A 12,433-nucleotide genomic window follows, 5' to 3' on the forward strand; every position below is an offset into this window, starting at 1 on the left:
TAGAATAAAATCAGAAACCACACATATGCACCAGTTACTTTAACAGAGAAAATCTGTGATAGGGAGTTGATTAGATGGATCTCACAGAACTAGAAATACAAGGGACACTGAGGCAGCTAGAGACAGAAGCTTCTGGAAGGATCATCACCCACAGGGCTGTGGGAACAAACGAGAGGTGGCGGCTAACAGAACCTAGAGGCTCAGAGGAAGGATCTGAGTGGGACCAGTCCCCATGAGGATGGAGCCTGTCTCGTTCTCAGATCTAGAGGAAGTGTGACAGGCTCTGGGTCCTAGAAACCAAAGCTGGAAATAGGCCGCCAGCGTGAAGGGCCAGCCATTGTCAACAGGAAGAAGGGAAGTGGTGATTCCAGGCCCCTGGCAGAACAAAGATGTCTTCCGCCCAGGCCTCTGTCTCCCTCTGGCACCCACTAGTGTCAGGGCCTTGCAGGATGCAGCTGCCAGCGCAGAGAGGGCTTTGAGGCTGCTGGTCCCCAAGGTGGGGGGTTGGGGGGAAGCAAACCCCAGGGGGTAAAGGGGTCTCATTGGAGATGATAGCTGAGCAACTGGCACCTCTGGAAGGCAGACAACCCTTGACACTGGGATCTTCAAGTCCTGCAGGCCTCACAGCCATTCCCAACACAGGATGAGATACTGTCATTTAGAAATCAATATAACCTGGGTGCTAACTATTCAGGAGACTGACATCTGAGGATCAGAGTTCAAAGCCAGCCTGAGTAAGAACGTCCATGAGATTCTCATCTCCAATTCATCAGCAGAAAAGCCAGAGTGGAATTGTGGCTCAAATGGTAGAGCACCAGCCTTGAATAAGAAAGGTAAGGGGTGGTGTCCAGGCCCTGAGTTCAAGGTTCCTCCTCCTCCTCCTCACCATTATCATCATCTGTTAGGTACCAGCTTTTCTGCTGCTGTGTCAACATTGTGACTCTCAGCCATCCTTTATATTGAGCCATTATCACCCATATTTTAGAGATGAGCCAGAGATCAAGGTGGAAACAGGTATGTTGTTGGGTCTTTGTCCATCCCACGAAAGACGGACAGGGTCCAAGGAAAGGTAAAGTGCAGCCTCCCTCAGCCCCCCTCAACCCCCCCTTAGCCTGGGAGACAATCAGACACAGTGGGGAGCCAAGTCAAGCAGGAAGAAAACTCGTTTATTAACAGAGAGCAGCCCTTTTTAAAGCCAAAAAGGGCGGGTGGCATGGCAGGGGAGGAAGAGGAACCAATCACGGTCAAGGTCACACCCTTCATGCACCTAAGCTTTCTTGGGCTGGTTATGCACTGAGTACTGAACATAAGGTAAATTGGGCTCTGCCCACTCTACTCTCTCTCAGTACCATCTTTGCTGCCCATGTGCTCTGCAGATTCCCCCCTTTTTTTTTGTTTTAATGGCAGACCCACCTCCCAGTTAGTTATCCTTTTCCCTCCTCTGTAAAGGTTGTTTTAACAGGATTACATTGATAAGGATAGCATTGGCTACACAGGGGGTTCCAGGCAAGTCTGGGGGGCAAGATTCGCCAGACTAGGATAGGGAGGGCCCTTGTGCATGATCCAAGAGCCTGTCCCAGTTACCTCACATCCCCACCTAGCACAGTAATGAACATCAGTCCCACCACAGTTAGAAATGTCTGAAACAGTTCAATTAGTTCCTGGGCACCCGGTGTCTTTGAAGTGAGCCAGTTCCTTGTACGTGCCTTTAAGCTAGCACAGGGGTCAAGATGACCTGTGAGCTTTACTGTCAGCTCCCAGTTGCTCCCAACATCATCTCCCCATCTTTGTTTAAAGGAGCAAACTCGCCTGTCTTAGGTTGGGTGGATCGCCTTGTCTGCCCTACCCGTCATCGGGAACTTCTTCAGAGCGAAGCTGAAGGCCCTGTCTTAGGTTGGTCAGACTGACACCCCCTCTTACCCGTCTCTGGCTGCGATTCCTCTCGGGGGGGAAATTCATTCATTTGGAGCTTGATAACTGGCTGGCTAAGCTCATAAGAGTTTTGCAGTGCACGTATAATGCAAGGAAGGCATAGAAAAACCATCAGCAAAAGCATTCCCAGGCCAGGAAGTGTCACTACTAGTCCTTTAACCTTAGTGAAGGATGGGATAGCAGTCTTTGCCACTTCAGAGTCCAGAGATGGGGTTTGTTCTAATCCAGCTATTTGCCTGTGGGGTTGGAAAAGATCTAAGCATAACAAAAGGTGGTTGTTTAACAATAAGCATGGATTCAATAATGCTGCTATACAAGCAATTAATAAAACAATTAAAGCAGGTAACATTAAAATAATTAACTCCTACAGAAATACTAAACAGTCCATACATAATGACAGAGTGGTGATCAAAATGAAGGTCAGGCCACCAGGTTGAAGGGACAGCTTCTCTTGTGGTGCTATTGACGATTTCTGCATGGCCAGTGTTGATCACTGCCCAGGTCACCGGTTGAAGTTGATGCAGATTCCGTAGAGCCATTGCCAGGACTGGGAGGGTCAGGACAGCCAACAGCTGGAGTATCGCCATGTGCAATTGTTAGAGAACACAAGAGCTTCTCAAGGGCTGGTTGCCCTTGGGGATGGTTAATGGTTATCTTTCTGGCTTTCCTCTTTTAAACACAAGCCTCTGCCACCATAGCCATTTTTCTTTCCATGTTGGTTAGTTTATCCTTGGGCATATGGGGGCTAACTCCCCCTTTTTTGTTTTATAGGCTATCAGAATACAAATTAAAGGGTTTTTGAATGTCCTGAAGGGCCATAATTATGGCCAGCATTTCTTTATATTGTGCTGACCCATGACAAGGTTGAAATCTTTGTTGGCTTGGGTCTTGATGCCCCAGAATTATATCATCCATGTAGGCATAGGCAAGGGAGGTATCTGAACCCAGCATAGGCCCTAAAAGTGTGGCCAAGCATTGTTGGCAAAAGGCTGGGCTATTGGCCATTCCCTGTGGCAGCACCATCCATTCAAACCTCCGATCAGGCTGGGAAAAATTAAGAGAAGGGATGGAGAAAGCAAACTTCTTGCAGTCATCTGGATGCAGGGGGATAGAAAAAAACTCTTTAATATCAATCACAACCAAGGTATATTCTGAAGGTTTAGTGGGGGTCCAGGGCATGCCTCTTAGGGGCGTTCCTACTAGCTCCATCTTTTCATTTACCTTCCGTAGATCTTGGAGCATACGCCAAGCCCCGGAGGCTTTTCGAATAACAAATACAAATACAGGTATGTTCCAAGGACTTATAGAAGGGTGCATATGCCCAAGGTTTATCTGTTCCTCCACCAGAAGGTGGAGGGCTACAAGTTTAGATTTGGTCAATGGCCACTGTCATGGGCTTCCCGGCTTCCACCTAATGGGAGGTACTCCGGGGGCAGTGGCCTTTAGGATTGGGGGTGCACCTGAGCAGGTCCCCTATGTTCTTCTCTGTAATTATGGAAGTTAAAAAAATCCTTTTCCTTAACTCCTTCTAGATCCTGTTTAAGAAGCCTTTGTGCTTCTTCCCCATCCAGGATATCATCATAGGATGCTCGATGGTCTGTAGTGACCATGGCATCCATTTGTCTTGGCATGTCTTGTCCTAGTAAATTGGCAGTGAGGCTCTTTGCCACTAAAGGGCGTATCTTTCCCTGTTTTCCATCTGGGCTAGTCCATTTCATAAGGGCAACCATCTCTTTGGACTGGGAGTTACCCCCTACCCCCAATATCGGGGACCCAGGTGCAAGCTTCCAGTCCGAGGGCATTTCCTCCTCCCTGAGTATGGTTCGATCTGCCCCCGTGTCAATTAAACAGTGAAACCTCTTTCTGCCTATGAGAATAGTCATTTTAGGGTGGAGTCCTTCCACCAGGGGGACGGTCCAATGGGCCTGGGCCGCCCGGCCACGAGGCTGCCTGGGCCTCACAGCAGAGGGGGATCCTCCTTGAGTTAAGGGGGCTGGATGGAGGATGCCCCTCCCCAAGTTTAAAGGCTTCCCACCTAAATCAAACTTGTATCCCTCCCTGCCCCTGGGGCAGGGTGTAGGGGGCTGTTGGCTCCCAGGCCAGTTGGAGGGGGATTGTTGTGAACAGCCCCTCTTAAAGTGCCCCTCCTGCCCGCATTTAAAATAAATCCCTCTCCCCGATGGTCTTGGGGTTCCTCGGCCCTGGGCTGCCAGCGCCTGAGTAATAGCCTCAGTCATTGCAGATGTCTGAGCCTGTAAAGCTAAAGCTAGTGATTGGGACTGGTGCTGTTGCGTTCCCACATCCTGTGAGGCCACCACCCATCTGCTCAGGGAACTCTCTCTCAATCCCGTGCAGGCCGTGCGGTGGTCTGCATTCATCCCTTCCCAGAGCAGCAGCTTTACAAACTGATCTCGGAGGTTCCCTGCAGGCAGCTTGCGGTGAACGCTCTGTTGGACTCGGTCTGTGAAATCAGGTAGAGGCTCACCCGGTTTTTGTCTCACTCCTGCTATGGGGGACTCAGTAGGCCCATCATCCAGTTTGTACCACACGGCAAGTTCTGCCTGCCTCACCTGGTCTCTGTACGGGCCAGGTATTGCGGCCTGTTGGAGGCCGGTAGAGTGCCCTTCCCCCGTCCCTGCTAGCATGGCATAAGTAATAGGTATCGTGGGTTGAGCCTGCCGGTTATTCTCCGCCCGCACTCTGCATTCCTCCTTAAAGAAAGCACACCATTTAATAAACTGAGAACTAGTGAGGACGGCTTTGGCCACATCCAGCCACTCCTTAGGGACACACGGGTGATAAGCAATGTCCTGTAATAGGGTCTGGGCTCAAGGAGAGTTTGGGCCATCCTCTGCCACCACCTTGCGGAGCTCTTTAAGATCCTTAGCTTCCCATGGATACCATTCCAAGGGCCTGTTAGCCCCTGGTGCCAGATTGACTGATATGCTTGGGGAAGCGAATCCTGTGGCCTAGAGTCTGGGCTCTCGAGTGGCCCTTCCTTTCCAGGGTAGGTCTCCGAGTAGGTTACTTCCCCAGCCCTGGGCTCCTCCATGGGGTAGGGCTCTGGGTCTTGCAAGTCCCCTCGCAGGTCTGGTAGGGCAACGTACCTCCCCTCCAATCAGGGGAATAGGGAGGGGGCCTAGGACCATCAGCATCAGCTGGGTCAGAGGGGGTAACTTTCACCCTTGTTTTGACTTCCACTGTGCATGTTTCAGTGCATTCCTGGTTGAATTTGACCGGTTCCTTTTCCTTCTCACTTCCCAAGTCGTCCTGTACTCTTTCTAGGCCTAATGTTGCCTCCTCCTCCTTCTTCTGTGAGATAGCATTACCTATACTTAGGGTTTCACTTACCCTGAGAGACCGCTTAGCCTCGGCCGGTATCTTTTCCTTTCGTGCCCCACATTGGGCGCCAGATGTTGGGTCTTCGTCTGTCCCACAAAAGATGGACGGGAGTCTGAGGAAAGGTAAGTGCGGTGCTCACCCATTCCCCAGCCTCCCTCAGCCCGGGAGACAATCAGACACAGTGGGGAGCCAAGTCAAGCAGGAAGAAAACTTGTTTATTAACAGAGAGCAGCCCTTTTTAAAGCCAAAAAGGGCAGGTGGCATGGCAGGGGAGGAAGAGGAACCAATCACGGTCAAGGTCACACCCTTCATGCACCTAAGCTTTCACAGGCTGGTTACCCACACACTGAGCACTTTAATGTAAGGTAAATTGGGCTCTGCCCACTCAACTCCCTCTCAGCGCCATCTTTGCTGCCCATGTGCTCTGCAGTATGTTGCTATAGTCACGAAAGAAAAATGAGTTAATCACCCTTCCACTCAGCTTACCGCCAATAAACACTTTTTCATGGTCTTCTGATCTTTGCTTGGTTTGGTGTTCTGATTTTTTGATTTTCTTATTGTGGTTGGTATTTGATGGTCCTGGGGTTGGAACTCGGAGCCGTTGTGCTATTCCTTCGCTTTTTTACTCAAGGATCGTGTCCTACTGCTTGAGCCATTCCTCCTCTTCTGGCTTTTATTGGTAGTTGGAGATGAGAAGAATCTCATGGACTTTCCTCCCCAGGCTGGCTTTGAACCACAACCCTCAGATCTCAGTCTCCTGAGTAGCTGAGATTACATGCAGGTGTGAGCCAGCAGCAGTGAGCACATTTCTTTATGTGGCTAGAAATCAGCAAGTTTTCCTCCTTCAATGGGAGTTTGAGTGGCTTCACCTTGTCTTCATTACTGAGTACAACTGAACTTCGAAAAGTTCCACCCATCTGGCGAGTGACATCAAATATCTGATTTTGAGTTGTGTTTGTTTGATGGCAAAGGAGGCAGAGCATGGGTTTATATTGGGGGGGGCATTTATATTTTCTCTTCCTTTTACCAGCTTACCTATACCCCAGGACCCTTTTTTCTAGTGGATTTTGAATAGATTATTTTTCTTTTCTTATACTGATGAGTGCTTTGTAAAACCCACAGTCTTGGGTCCTTTTTTATTTTAATTTAATTTTTTTTGTCAGTCATGGGGCCTGAACTCTGGGCCTGGGTGCTGTCCCTCAGCTCTTCAGCTCAAGACTAGTGCTCTAGCACTTGAGCCATAGAGCCACTTCTAGTTTTTTGTAGTGGCTTATCGGAGTTAAGAGTCTCATGGACTTTCCTGCCCAGGCTGGCTTTGAACCGTGATCCTCAGATCTCAACCTCCTTAGTAGCTAGGATTACAGGTGTGAGCCACTGGCTCCAGGCTAGATGTTTTTTAATTTCTTTATTGAGATTAAGTGATTACATACGTTTCACAGTATTGTGGGATAGTGATACTTAGCTAAAGTCACAAATATATTTTAATCTTCACAAGGCTAGTTGTCATTATCATGGTCTATAAAGCTTATGAACTCTATGAACTTTGCCAATACAACAGTTTCTTCCAAACTGGATGATTAAGTACATTTCTTTTGCTCAGTGTAAGCTGTCCCCTCTTTCCCTCTCATTCCCTTCCTCCCATCGCTGCCCTTGAGTTGCTTAGTTCGCTTTCATCAATGTTCGGGTCCTTGTTTGATCACATGGGGTCTCGAGTATCTTTCTTCCCATACTATTGATCACTTTTTTTTTTTTACATCATTGGCCTTTTTGATCTGGCAGAAGGTTTACATTCCCCACAGTGGCCCTTGTCAATCTATTTATTTCTGGTTTCGAGGTAGCCCGGTGGCTTCATGGCTGTCCTTGTCAGCAAGTTGAAGGGATAGCCCTGCTTGCTCTGCCACTCAGCCCCTGGATGAGCATCCAGGCTCCCTGCGCCACCCCGTGCCGCCCCTCAGAAGACTCGGCCCCCGCGGCCCTGGGCCTCTGGGTGCACAGGGCTGCTGCCCTCACCTTTCACGGCCAACTCTGGGGTGCCCCGGCTTCGGTTCTCCCCGATGTCCAGCTCCTTTTAAGGAGCTATGCATCTTATACGTTCCTTAATCCTCCAACTAAATTTACCAGCTGCCGATGGCAGCCAAGCCATGAGCTAAATTAAACTCTGGAGTGGTGGACATGGTGTATCAGATGCGCCGGGGTGAGCTGTGGTGGGAGCAGCCACGCCCCGCCTGTCCTGAGGGCTGGGGGTCAACGCTTCCAAACGTGGCCTCTCCCTTCCCTCCAAAACAGGATGGGCATCGGGGCACCATGTATGCCGTCCTTCCCATCTCGAGGGCTCGGCCGTTCACTCAGCATGGATCTGTGGCATTTGCCGGGGGCCACTGTGGGGCTGGGGAAAGCCTGGTGCTTTTGTGGCTAGAGGAGGGGACACGGGTGCACAGATGAGCATGCAAGGCACACGACCATGGGAGCGTCTGGAAGAAGCAGAGGGAGAGGAGAGGAGGGACAGCCTCTTGCCACGTGCTGGTCCAGAAGGGTTCTCGGATGAGCAAGCTGTGCGGAGGGCTCCAGGGAGGGAGGTCCGAGGCTCAGGGAGCAGCAGGGGGGAGAAAGGTCTGGGATGACCACATGGAGGGAACTGCGCATGCCTGGGCCTGTGGTGAGGGCGGAAAGGCGGGGTGGACCGCGTCCACCGTGCTGGTGCTGGGAGGTGACAGGAGGCTTGAGGCCTGGGATGTGTGATCTTGATTCCATCTTCAGTGGGTTTCATTTGCTTTGTGTGGAGCACAGTGATGGGGGGGGGTACATGCAGCTCCCGTGAGGATGACGGAGCCTCTGAGCACCTCCTGGCAATTGTCGGGGTGAACAGAAAACCCTCTGCACGGTGCTGCTCCCTCCATCTGAGCCAACGGACACAGTAATGGTGCAGGAAGGGCCATCCGCTGCCAGCCTGGGTCCCTCGGTCACACCCAGCTGGCTCCTGCTGTGGTCCTGTCTCCCCCTGCTCGGCCTCCGCAGTCCGCCTGGCCTCTGAGGACCGGCTGGGCTGGTGGGGAGGGGAATGACCGTTCTGTGCAGAGTCCGCCGCACAGCACATCTGGCCCTCCGTGCCGAAGCACTAGGCTTGGATCTGGCCAGCTCTCCCAGAGCTGAGCCAGACACTCACGAGCCCCAGGCCAGCTCATTAGGAGGTTGCTGGAAGAGCAGTGACAAAGCACCGAGAAGCACCTGGTGGCAGCAAGGCTTCCTCCAGGCTCCCTGTCCAACCACGCAGGCTGCAGTGTGACTAGAGTTTGCAGACTTGACAACAACGTCTTGCACGCACACACACACACACACACACACACACACACACACACACACACACATGCTCTCCCATCATTCCATCCTTAAGCTCATCCCACCAAGCAATTCCGCTCCAACTACCAGGCCCTCCCTCCCCAGACCCAGTCTGTCACTCTGAGTCTTACTAAACATTCAGAGTGATCATTGCCATAAGATTTGCTCTGTCATTCAGCATTCCAAGAAATGACAGCCTAGGCAGAAATGACACACATAGAACTTACCACTAGTGCAACCTGCAAATAGGATATCATGGGGCAAATGAGATTCACTGCACCTTAATTGTAATTATCTTCTTTTTGATGGTACAAGGGTGTAAACTCAGGACTTCTTGCTTGCACTAGGCAGGTGCTCTACTGCTTGAGCCCCATCTCCAACCCAACTCATGTTGATTAAAAATCAAAGGCAGCAGTCGCCAGGCACTGGTGGCTCATGCCTGTCATCCTAGTTACTCAGGAGGCTGAGATCTGAGGATCGCAGTTCAAAGCCAGCCTGGGCAGGAAAGTCCTTGAGACTCTTATCTCCAATGAACCACCAGAAAATCAGAAGTGTTGCTGTAGTTCAAGTGCTAGAGCACTAGCCTTAAGCTGAAGAGCATAGGGACAGTGCCCAAGCCCCAGAGTTCAAGCCCCATGAACAACAACAACAAAAAAGGCAGCCACGGTTTCTTAAGCAGAAACTCTAATTTTCCTCGAAACAAAATAAGTTTTCCAACGAGAAAATACGTTCTTTCCAGGAGTACAGGGGACGGAGCTGAGCCGTGGGCTTCTGATGGGTGAAGGAGGATGTGCAGAGGTTAAAGGGCCCTGGTGGAAGAGCCTGCCCAGCTTCATAAATACAGACAAGGCTGAGCAGGTGAATTTCCTCTCACACACGACATTTCTTCTTATCCCCAGGAAATCTGCTCAGGGCACCACTAACAAACCACAAACCTGTCAGGACAGAGATGCTGAGTAGCAAATCACAGCTTTGATCACGATGCAGAAAAAAAGCTAGCAAGCGAGCAAGCGCGCATATAACACCCAACAGGGCCTTTTTCTGTCATTCTGTGAAAGCTGACTCCTTATCCCTTCCTCAGTGCCCCCTGAGAACTCGGAGTCTCTCACACTCTAGTCTGAACTAGACTGTCTGACCAAATGGGCAGACAGAGAGCTCCAAGGAGAGAGGCTACAAAGGTTAAGATGAAGGGAGAAAGGGCTGCCTTCCATGCTGCTGGGAATTAAAGCCACAGTAGTATCACTATTGTGGAAAACAGTTTGGTGCTTCCTCAGAAAAATTAAAACTAGAGCTACCCTATGACCCAGCAATTCCTCTACTGGGTCAATATAGCCAAAGGAAATTAACAGTATGTCTAAGAGATACCTGGATCATTGCTCACTGCAGCATTATTCACTGGAATCAACCTTTCTGTGAACAGTTGATGAATAAAGACCACGTAATCTATATATATACACAATGGAATACTACTCAGCCATAAAAAGGAGGACCCCCTTCTGTTGCAGCAGCATGGATGGCATCAGAGGACATTGCATTGAAGGAAATGAGCCAGGCATGATCTCACTCACATGTTAAAGCTAAACAAGTTGTTCCCATGGAAGCACGGTAGCTCATAGGTAGGAGCTCATAGGTAGAACGGTATGCATCAGAGCTGGGAAGAAGGTGGCCAGGGGCTACGAAGTCACAGATAGGAGGAAGGCAATCTGATGAGCTATTGCACAGTACGGTCACCATGGTATACAATATGGCACTGAGTCTTTCAAAAATAGAAGGGAGGATTTTGGATGTCTGTATTTCAAAGAAATAATAAATGTCTGAGATACCCTTATTGATAATGATACAATGAATACATGCACCAAAACATACTCCATACATATTGTACAATGACTGTGTGTCAGTTTAAAACCAAAGAGTGGCTCACACTCGTAATCTTAGCTACTTCAGGTGGCAGAGATCTGGAAGATCATGGTTAGAAAAAAAGCCCCTAGCCAAAAAGTCCATGAAATTTCATCTCCAAAATAACCAGCAAAAAACAGTCCTGGAGGTGTGGTTCAAGTGGTAGAGCACCCGCCTAGCAAGTGGGAGACCTTGTGTTCAAATCTCAGTACCAGCCAGAAAACAAACAAAAACAGAAAGGGTGGGATGGTGAAAAAAACGGAGAGTCTCCCCCTATCTTCCAAGGGTACCTGCTGCATCTGGTGACCAGATGTGCCCAGCCAGGGGAGGAACAGGGTTCTTGGAAGAGGCCCCGGTAGAGAGGGGCCTGGCAGGTGGAGGAAAATGGCATATTGCAAGGCCCATTGGACAGAAGACAGTTAAGGATGCTTCGTGACCTCTCACTTCCCCAATGTGCCTTTCTCAAATGTTTTCATGGCACATTCTATTCATCAAGGTCTGTCTGCCTAAACCAAATCATTTAGAAATTATGAGAACAGCCAGATGTTCCCTCATTCCACAGTGAGGGTCTGGACTGGTAATTTTTTTTTTTTTTACAAAGGTCAGATAGTAAGACGTTTGGGCTTTGTGATCATTGCTGTGGGTCTTTTTTGTTTTGTTTTCTTTTTAAAGCAACTGCCAGGGCAGTTTCCAGGGCTTTGTGGACTCCTTGGGCTGGCCTTGTAAGGCGGACAGCAAGAGCGTCCTTTCCGTGGACAGGCCTCAGAGGGAGAAAGGTGGAGAAGCCGGCAAGTCCACATCTCCGATTATTCTTTAGAGAGAATTTGGGGGAATCATGACCTCAACAAAGGGAAATAGTTGGGGTCCATTCCAAGTATCTGCAGGGAAAACACATCCCCAACTCTTCCCCAAATAGATCCTCAACTGTATGTTGAGGTTCACGGAGCTGGTATGCAGGCAGTTCCTCTGCTCCGTGTGATGTCACCTGGACTGCTCAGGTGGGATTGTAGGTTTCACTGTGCTACCATCAGAATGTGACCGCACAACGTCCTATGTCAGAAGCTAAATACCCAGGGAGCTGGGTGGTTCTTCTCCAAATGCTGTCCGTGGTCCCCCAGTGGTGTCCTAAGATGCAGGCTCCAGATTCTGTTTAGTTCATGGCCAATCATCTATACCCAGCAAAGAGGGGGAAGAAGAGACTCCAGGTCATGAGCATGCACACACACACACACACACACACACACACACACTCACGCATGCGCACGGATGAGTGGATGGGGGCCACCTTTGTGGGTTATCCCAATAAAGGGTTTGAGATGCTTCAAACAGACTGATGGGAAAGGTTGATCCAGACACTGACAGAGCACTCGCTTGACATCAGATGTACTGAAGTGGTCTGCGGCTGCAAAGCACACACCCCTAACTCCACCTGCTCCTGTGGCTGAAGTAGGACCATTACAAGTTCAAGGCAAGACTAGGCAACATCTTGTTTCTTAAAAAAAAAAATAAGTTTGTATGGTGGCTCAAGTCTATCTGTAATCCTTCTTGGGAGGTAGAGATCTGGGGATTGAGGTTCAAGAGTTCATAGAAAGCTTCACAAGACTCCATCTCAAGCAATAGCTGGGCAAGTAGCATGTATTTGTTACTCCAGCTCCAGAGAAGCACAAAGTCTGGGCACAGTGGTGTATACCTGTCCTCCTCAGCAACATGGAGACACACAGGCCAGCCAGGGCACATGACCTTGAAAATAACCAGAGCATAAAGGGGCTGGAGGTATGGCTCAGTGGTAGTGTCTGTCTAGCAAGCATAAGGCCCTGAGGAGTTCAACCCACAGTACTACATAGACAGAAGGAAGGAAGGGAGGGAGGGAGGGAGGGAGGGAAGGAGGGAGGGAAGAAGGAAGGAAGGAAGGAAGGAAGGAAGGAAG

The sequence above is a fragment of the Dipodomys ordii genome, unplaced genomic scaffold (assembly GCF_000151885.1).
Source record: "Dipodomys ordii isolate 6190 unplaced genomic scaffold, Dord_2.0 Scaffold79, whole genome shotgun sequence".
Lineage (NCBI taxonomy): Eukaryota > Metazoa > Chordata > Mammalia > Rodentia > Heteromyidae > Dipodomys > Dipodomys ordii.